Genomic DNA, 9,985 nt, shown 5'->3' with positions numbered 1-9,985 from the left:
TGGGCGTGAAGAGCGTGCGCGGTGTTCGAGGGACGTTAAGCCGGGACGGAAGGCTGCTCGAGGAGAAGGCCGGGAATTGGGTTCGGGTGAGCCCTATTCTGGTTGGCCGCAATCACCCAAAAGAACGGAGCGTCGGAAGCTGAAGAAACCAGGCTGAAAAGTAGGCTGCCAGCTTGGAGGTGCCTCCAGCAGGCTTGGAGGCGCCTCCATCAAGAAGGCGCCTTCAACCCTGTTGAAGGCGCCTTCAATAGGTCAAAGTGACCGTTCTGCACGCGGATAAAGTTTTATCCGCTGACTCCCATGGAGGCGCCTTGGACCCTCATTGGAGGCGCCTTGGAGCCTCGGGATAAGATTTCCAGGACCTATATAAAGGCCCATGGAGCTAGGAATTGAAGAACAACTTTGACAATCAACTCAAGCATTCAATCTGTAGTGCTTCCTAGCAATAGTTCTGAGCTTTTGAAAGTGTAAAAGGCTTCTCCGCCTTCAGCAAAGGAGATTTTTTTACTGCACTTTTTCTACTGCCCTGGATTAACAACCTCCTTGGTTGTAACCAGATTAATTCTCCAGTGTCTTTCTTTTACTATTTTTTTAAACTATTGCACTAATTAAGTTGAAAGTACGAGGAGGGTATATTTATTTTTTCAGGAGCAATTCACCCCCCCCCCCCTCTCTTGCCGGTCTCCACTGCACCAACAATTTAAATATTCAATTTCTTTGAAAGGCATTGACTAGGAAGTGGTGGATGATCCCATACCCAAGAAGGCCGAGTGCCTCGCCAACGACCTGGAAGTCAATCCTTGAAATAGATATTTAATCAACTTCTGTAATATGGTTTAATTTCTGATGAACACATGGGTTGAACTTGGATTAATAATGTTAAGTTTCGTTTGCAATCTAAGTTTAACTTCTAAAAAGCACATGGGTTGCTAGGAAAAGTTCTGTGCTTGTACAAATTTTTGTACAGGGGGAACAGAACGGAATTTCGAGTAGCGCCAACAATTGGTATCAGAGCTAGTTTTCTGCCTCTGTGTGTTTTGTTTTCAATTATATTATGTAATTTTCATACATAAATTTAGGCAGGATAATAGTATGATGTGCAAATAGATTAACTCTGTGGTTGTAGGAATCCTAGTTTCAACTATTATTACCATATTGTGTTTGTGTGTGATTTGGACCCTTGGGCATGTCGAGGGCATTTTATGTGTGTGCATGATTGTAATTATTAAATATAGTAGGAGCTGTATTAGTTTTAGGATTTTACATTTTGTTCGATCTAGATTACATGTACATTCTCTTGTGGAATATAGGATCGATAAATGTAAAATTTTATTTTCGTCGCAGATCGTATCCTTGCGAGGCGTGGTGCTATTTGAGGAGCAGAGGCGCAGCGGAAAAGGAAGCAAGATAGATGCGATGACATGACCAGTTGGTGGCGACTAGGGTTGGTGGCACACGGAGGACAGCTATGGATGAGGCCATAATAGTTGGAAAATTATTTTTCATATTTATTGTCTTTTATGCTATTTATATGTGTTGTGTGTGTGTGCATGTTAAAATTCCTCGTTTTAAATAACTAAGTGGGAGAGAAATTATCTAAATTCCACGGTCTCCATTATTGGTTTGTAAGTGATGCATTCAAACTTGCGGATTGTCTTTGAGTGTCTTCCTCCACATCGGATGAGCTTGTTTGCGGATCACTAGATCAAACTCCCTTTATGGATGATTATAGAAAATTATTTAGGTTTGTGTGATCTTCTCCATCTGATGGGGCACAATCCTATTTAATGGACTAAGTATCAAGTAATGGTATACACTTAGGTGCATTTAATAGTATCTTCCCCATCGGAGTCACTGCTATTATTTGTGTGACCGAAGAAAAATCAACTATTAATTTTATTTGTCATAAAGTTAGGTTGATAAGATAATAAAATTAATGGATAAAACCCCCTCTTACAAATGTTTAAATTTGTATACATCCACACTATCGTGGTATACAAAATTCACAGTGTTTTGAGGTATTGGTGAATTTAAATGATATTGTTTGAGGAATCAATATTATTTTAAATTCTAAAGTTTTGACCAAATATTTTGTAATTCTTAGGATTTCAAATGACTTTAAATCCTCTTGCTGTTATATTGAAAGAAAACAAACTTACTGGTCCTAATTACATTGATTGGAAATGAAACTTGGGCATTTTCTTAACTGCTGAAGGTTACAAGTTTATACTTTTTGAGATCTGTCCAAGCCTGACTAATTACGATTCTAGTGAAGAGGAGATTGAGTATCATAAGAAATGGGTCAGGGCAGATGAGATGGCACGGTGTTACATTTTGGCTTCTATGTCAAATGTGCGACAACATCAACATCAGGACATGCCTACTGTTTATGACATGATGCGCAATCTTAAGGAACTCTTCGGACACCAGAATCGGGCTGCTAGGCAAGAGGCTATGAGAAACTTGATGACAACCACCATGACTGAGGGGACACCTGTAAGGGATCATATGCTCAAAATGATGGCTCTTTTGAATGAGATGGAAGTCTTTGGAGCAGAAATCGATGGGGAAACCCTAGTCGATATCATTCTCCAAACGCTGCCTAAAAGTTTTGAGCAGTTCCGCCTAAACTACAACATGAACAAAAGGATTTATTCGTTGGCGGAACTTCTGACAGAACTTCAAGCAGCAGAAGGGCTATTTCATCAAAGTTCTCAAATTTACCTTGCGGAAAATATTTCTGCTTCTAAGCCGAAAGGCAGAAAGAAGAAAAAGAAACAAGTTGGTTCAGCAAAGAAAGTGAATCGATCTCTAGGGACTGAGCCATATGCAGGTGTGAAGAAGCTGAAGGGCAAGTGCTTCACATGCAAGCAATCTCGACATTGGAAACTGGACTGTCCTCGCAAAAAGGAGAATAATAAAGGTATATCTTATTCTCTAGTGGTCGAAACATGTTTAGTGGTGTTATCTACCAGTACCTGGTGTGTAGATACGGGAGCCACTGATCATGTCTGTAATTCATTTTAGGGGTTCCAGGAAACTCGATGACTACATGAAGGGGAGATTATCGTCTACATGGGCAATGCTACAAAAGTGGTGGTTGTTGCAGTGGGAAATGTTTATTTATCTTTTGATAGAAATAAAACATTGATTTTGAGGAATTGTCTTTACATACCATGTTTTAGAAAGAACTTGATTTCTGTTTCTAAACTATTTATGGATGGATATTCTGTTTCTTTTGATGGCAAAATAGTTGTCAAGAAAAATAGAATAGTTATCTGTTCTGATACGTTGGTTGGCAATTTGTATACTCTAAATCTAATAACTCCCACGATACAACAAATGAAAATTAATAACACATCTTCTAATTCTAATAAGAGAAAGCAACCTTAAGAAATAAACCAAATATATCTTTGGCATCTAAGGCTTGGTCATATTAACTTGAATTGGATTCAAAGGCTAATAGCCGATGAACCTTTGGGTTCATTAATGGTAGGAAATTTTCCAACCTGCGAATCTTGCTTGGAAGGAAAAATGACCAAGAGACCTTTTAAGGCTAAGGGATATAGAGCCAAAGATGTGTTGGAATTGGTTCATTCTGATTTGTGTGGACCTATGACTATCCAGGCAAGAGGTGGTTTCGAATATTTTGTCTGTTTTATAAATGACTATTTGAGATACGGGTACATTTACTTGATGCACCGCAAGTCTGAGTGTTTTGATAAGTTTAAAGAATACCAGGCTGATGTGGAGAAACATCATGGTAAAGGTATCAAGACACTATGGTCTGATCGTGGTGGCGAGTACCTCTTAGGAGAGTTTAGGAGTTACTTATCAGAGGTTGGGATTCATTCCCAACTGTCTGCACCTAGTACACCCCAATAGAATGGTGTGGCAGAATGAAAGAATAAGACTCTTATGGAAATGGTTAGATCAATGATGAGTTATTCAGAATTACCAAATTCATTTTGGGGATATGCTCTAGAAACGACAGTGTACATTCTTGAACTTGGTACCTTCTAAGTCAGTAACCTCTACTCCTACAGAATTATGGAATGGGCGTAAGCCTAGTCTGAAACATATTCGGATTTGGGGTAGTCCAGCATATGTGCTGAAGGGAGACGTTGATAAGTTGGAATCATGTACAGAAGTTCACTTGTTTGTGTGTTATCCTAAAGAACGAAAGGTGGTTTATTTTATAGTCCTAAAGATCATAAGGTCATTGTTAGCACCAATGCCCGATTTTTAGAAAAGGACTATGTAATGAACCACAAGTCCATGAGTAAAATTGTTCTTGAGGAAATAAGAGAAGACACGTCTATTTTAGTACCAATGATACAGGATGAGATTGTTGGTTGCAACTCGGAATACTGTTCTAGTTCCCCTGTATAAAAATTTGTACAAGCATAGAACTATCCTAGCTACCCATGTGCTCTACTGAAGTTAAATTTGGATTGCAAACGATGCTTAATATTATTAATCCAAATTATTCTTCAAAAGTTAAACTTGGATTGGAAACGATACTTAACATTTTTACTCCAAGTTTAACTGATGTGTTCTTCATAAGTTAAACCATATTACAGAAGTTAATTAAATATCTATTTCAAAGATCAACTTCCAAGTTAAACATGGCGAGGCAGTAGACCTTCTTGGGTATGAGATAATCCACCACTTTCTAAACAAAGCCTATCAAAGAAATCAGATATTTAACTTCTTACAGTAAACTAGGTTTAACTACAGAGACCTCAATAGAAGCACAATATCGAAACATGAAATCGAAACAAAAAATCAATAACAAAAATGATAGCCTAAAATAGATAGCCTCTTGTGTTTGATTTTTCAAGATCTATACAAAGAAGAAGAACTAGTTATGATGCGGAAACAAATAACTAGTTATACCATTCTTAGTAGCTTATAGACCTCTTGATCTTTTGTTTTATTCCTATCCTCCTCTTGGACGTCGTGTGGGCAACGATCTACCAAGATGAAATCCACCCAAGCTTCTTCCTTTGTTTCCAAGTTTCGACCACCAACTAACCTCCAAGGGATGCTAGACAAGAGAGCTTCCTTCTCTTCTTCTTCTCCTTCAAGCAACCGACCACCAAGAGAAAACCAAGTTTGATACCGCCGACCTCCAAGAAAGAAAACAAAAGAAGAATAGAGAAGGAAGAGGGTCGGCCACCAAGGGAATAGAAGAGAGGAGTTTCGGCCACAATAGAGAGGATGCAATGCTTAGGTTGTTCTCAATGAGGCACCCTCTCCCTCTCTTTTATAATCCTTGGTGAATCCAAAAAAGGAAAGTTTTAAAACAAAAAATTAAAACTTCCTTTTATTCCTTTACATGGCCGACCACCACTTGTGCATCAAAACAAGAAAAGATTTTTTAAAAAAAAATTAAAATCTCTCTTTTAAAATCCCTTTTGTGGTTAGCTATAAAAGGCATGCTTTATAAAATTAAAATCATCTCTTTTAAATCCTTTTGTGGATGTCTATAAAATAAAAGATTTAAAATAAAACTCCTTTTATATCATGGTTACAAAAGGAAAGTTTAAAATTAAAATCTTTCTTTTAAACATTATAGATAACTACAAATAAGGAAAGATTTCAAATCTCTCTTTTAATCCTTTGTAGAAAGCTATAAAAGGAAAGATTTTAAAATTTAAAACTCTCTTTTAAAACCATGTGGAAAGCATCATAAAGGAAAGTTTTTAACAAAATAAAAACTCTCTTTTATTTCCTTTTTTGAACGATCTAAAAAAAAAGTTTTATAATTAAAATCATCCTTTTAAATCCTTTTAATGGATCTCTATAAAAGGAAAGATTTTACAAAAAATAAAACTTCCTTTTCTATGTGTGGATGGTCGGCCCCTTGCTTGGGCACCAATCAAGGCTTGGCCGACCCTAGCTTGGGCTCCAAGCTTGGCTTGGCCGACCCCTTGCTTGGGCTCCAAGCAAGGATGTGGTCGGCCCTTAAGTTTGGTTAAGAAGCTGGACTTTGGGTAGATATAAGGCTTTATAAATAAGAGGCTACAACAGGGACCGAGAGGAGGAATTGGTTTTGATCTCCCGATGAGCTTGAGCTTCCCGTGTTCGCCCCGAACACCCAACTCAAGTTCATCAATAATAACTCATATCACTAAAGAGTTATTATTGCACTACCACACCAATCTCATATTACAATATGGGCTCCTTCTTATCATGAGTGCGTTAGTCTCCCTGTGTTTACGATATCGAATGCCCACTAATTAAATGAGTTGCTGATAACTCACTTAATTAATATTTAGCTCCAAGAGTAGTACCACTCAACCTTATTGTCATGTCGGACTATGTCCACCTGCAGGGTTTACATGACAATCCTTATAAGTTCCTCAAGGGGACATCACCAACCTAGATCACTAGGATACAATTTCATTATATAATCAACAACACACCATATAAATAATATCATTTCCCAACTTAACAGGCCTATTGATTTAACGAACTAAATCTCACCCTTTGATAAATTAAAGAAATAAATATTAAGTATACGTGCTTGTTATTATATCATGATTAAGAGTATGCACTTCCATAATAACAGAGGTCCTATTTTTTTTTACAGCCAGTATAAAAAGAACAACCTCAAATGGTCCTGCTCAATACACTCAGAGTGTACTAGTGTAATTTTATAGTTAAGATAAATTAATATCAAATTATACTACAACCATTCCAATGGTTTGTCCCATTCCATCTTGGTTGTGAGCAACTATTTATAATTTATAAGGAACTGATAACATGATCTTCTGTGTGGCACCTCATGTTATGTTATCTACAATACAAATTAAATGGGCAACTGCATTTAACATAAATACAGACATTTGACCAATGTGATTCTTATTTCAAACTAAATGTTTATACAAAAAGCTAGGCTTTTAGTATACATCCTAATAGAGATACCACAAGAAACTGCAACACGTGTCACAAATGATGCATAATTACAAGTAGTGCCTCGTTGTAGTGGGAGGATTGTTAGGCAACCTGATAGATTTATAATTTTGGGAGAATCTTCGGACTTGATCCCTGGTGAACATGAACCTGATCCCTAGACAAATGATGAAGCACTCTAAGATAAATATGTAACATCTTGGCAATGTGCAATGAACTCTGAAATAGAATCTATATACTCTAATCAGGTCTGGGAGCTTATAGAACCACCAAATGGTGTAAAATCCATTGGATGTATATGGATCTATAAAATAAAATGAGGGGTAGACGGGAAGGTGGAAACCTTCAAAGCAAGGCTTGTTGCAAAAGGGTATACTCAGAAAGATGGAATCGATTATGAGGAAACCTTTTCGCCGGTAGTTATGCTTAAGTCTATCCGGATTCTTTTATCTATTGCCGCTCATATGGATTGTGAGATTTGGCAAATGGATGTCAAGACAGCTTTCCTTAATGGAAGTCTTGAAGAAAATATCCATATGAAGCAACCAGAGGGATTCATTGCGAAGGGCAAAGAGCATCTTATATGTAAGCTCAATCTGTCTATCTATGAATTGAAGCAAGCTTTGAGATCTTGGAACATCTAGTTTAATGAAGTGATCCAGTCTAATGAATTTATTCAGTGTCCAGATGAGTCTTGCTATGTACGAGACCGGATATCTGTTTTGCCGTGGGTATGGTTAGCAGATATCAAAGTAACTCAGGACAAGGACATTGGACTGTCATAAAGCATATATTGAAGTACCTGAAAAGGACTAGAGATTATATGCTAGTTTACCAGGCAGATGATTTACTCCCTGTGGGTTACACGGATTCAGACTTCTAATCAGATAGGGATAATAGTAAGTCGACATCAGGGTATGTGTTTACTTTGGGAGGTGGAGCCATAGCATGGAAGAGTTTTAAGCAGAAATGCGTTTCAGACTCCACCATGGATGTTGAGTATGTGGCAGCCTCTGAGGCAGCCAAAGAAGCTGTATGGCTCAGAAACTTCTTAATGGACTTAGATGTGGTTTCTGGTTTGCCCAAAATTATCATAATTTATTGTGATAATAGTGGTGCAGTAGCAAACTTGAAGGAACCACGAGCCCATAAGGCAAGTAAACACATTCAGTGCAAGTACCACCTGATACAAGACATCATAAAGCGAGGAGAAGTTGTTGTCACCAAGATTGCATCAGAATATAACCTGGCAGATCCTTTCACAAAGGCCCTTCCGACAAGAGCTTTTGATGGACATGTTGAGAGGATGGGGTTTAGATGTATAACAACATATCCATGGCAGCATAGTCTTTTAGTATAAGTGGGATATTGTTAGAATGTATACTAAAAGTCTAACTTTTTATATAAACATTTATTTTGAAATGAGAATCACATTGGTCAAATGTTTGTATTTAGTTAAATGTAGTTGTCCATTTAATTTATATTATAGGTAACATAGTGTGTGGTGTCACACAGAAGATCATGTTATCAGTTCCTTATAGATTATAAATAGAAGCTCATAACCAAGATGGATTGGGACAAACCATTGGAATGATTTTAGTGTAATTTAGTACTAGTTTATTTTGACTATAAAATTATACTAGTACACTATGTGTGTATAGAGCAGGACCATTTGAGGTTGTTCCTTTTATACTGACTGCATAAAAGAACAGAACCTCTATTATTATGGATGTGTGTACTCTTAATCTCAATATAATAACAAGCTCATGTAATTAGTATTTATTTCTTTAATTTATCAAAGGATGAGATTTATTCGTTATATCAATAGGCCCGATAAGTTGAGAAATAATATTATTTATATGCTATATTGTTGATTATAGAAGCAAACTGTGTTCTATTTATTAGGATGATGATATCCCTTGAGGAGCTCATAAGGATTGTCATGTAAACCCTGCAGGTGGACTTAGTTCCGACATGACAATGAAGTTGAGTGGTACTACTCTTGGAGCTAGATGTTAATTAAGTGAGTTGTCAGTAACTCATTTAATTAATAGACATTCGATATTTTAAACATAGGAAGATTAACGCACTCATGATAAGAAGGAGCCCATAATGTAATATAGGATTGGTGCGGTAGTTCAATAATAACTCTTTAGTGCTATGAGTTATTATTGATGAACTTGAGTTAGGTTTTCGGGTCGAACACAGGAAGCTCAAGCTCATAAGGAGGCCAATACCAATTCCTCCTCTAGGTTCCTGTTGTAGCCTCTATGTATAAAGCCTCGCATCCACCCAAGTCATCCTTATGGCCGGCCACATCCTTGCTTGGTGCCCAAGCAAGTGGTCGGCCACCCCTTGCTTGGTACCTAAGTAACGAGCCTGTTAGTTAGAGCCCTAGAGCCTATCATTTGATGATTGTATTATGGACTTGTTGTATCATATTCTTATATAAATAAAGACATTTGTTTTGGTTATTATACTTACTTGTATTGGTGCCAAATAACTAAGTATAATAGCGTCCTTGAGTAGAGGGTTCTTACCTATATCAATCGGTTAGTTGAACCGATAGTGAGATGATATAGGGAACACTACTCTTAATCATTCCTAGTCGAGTATTAACATTCAGGGACAATGTTAATGCAATAAGATTAGCATATAGGTCAACTCGATGACTTGATCTCACAAGTCATGGTTATAGAGATATCAAGTTGACACATGGGTATGCATTGGAGAATGTATACTGAATGACCCGCCATGAGAAAGTATCATGGATCATTATATGAGTGTCATATACTTTCTCATGTGACTATTAGTATGACTACTAGTCCTTGGACCTGAAGTCACCATGGATCCCTACAAAAGGAGTTATGTACTTTGGTTTCGTCAAATGTCACCCGTAACTGGGTGGACTACAAAGGCGATTACTGGGTATGTAACGAATTATGCAGAGGGATGTGAGTGATGTAGATGAGATCTATCTCTCCTATATGACGGGAGAGATATCGATATTCTTCATAGAGTGAGACCATGGAGTGCATGGCCATGCCCAAATGAGTCAATATGA

The sequence above is a fragment of the Zingiber officinale genome, chromosome 1B (genome assembly GCF_018446385.1).
Source record: "Zingiber officinale cultivar Zhangliang chromosome 1B, Zo_v1.1, whole genome shotgun sequence".
NCBI lineage: Eukaryota > Viridiplantae > Streptophyta > Magnoliopsida > Zingiberales > Zingiberaceae > Zingiber > Zingiber officinale.
Note: the sequence above shows the minus strand (reverse complement) of the source record.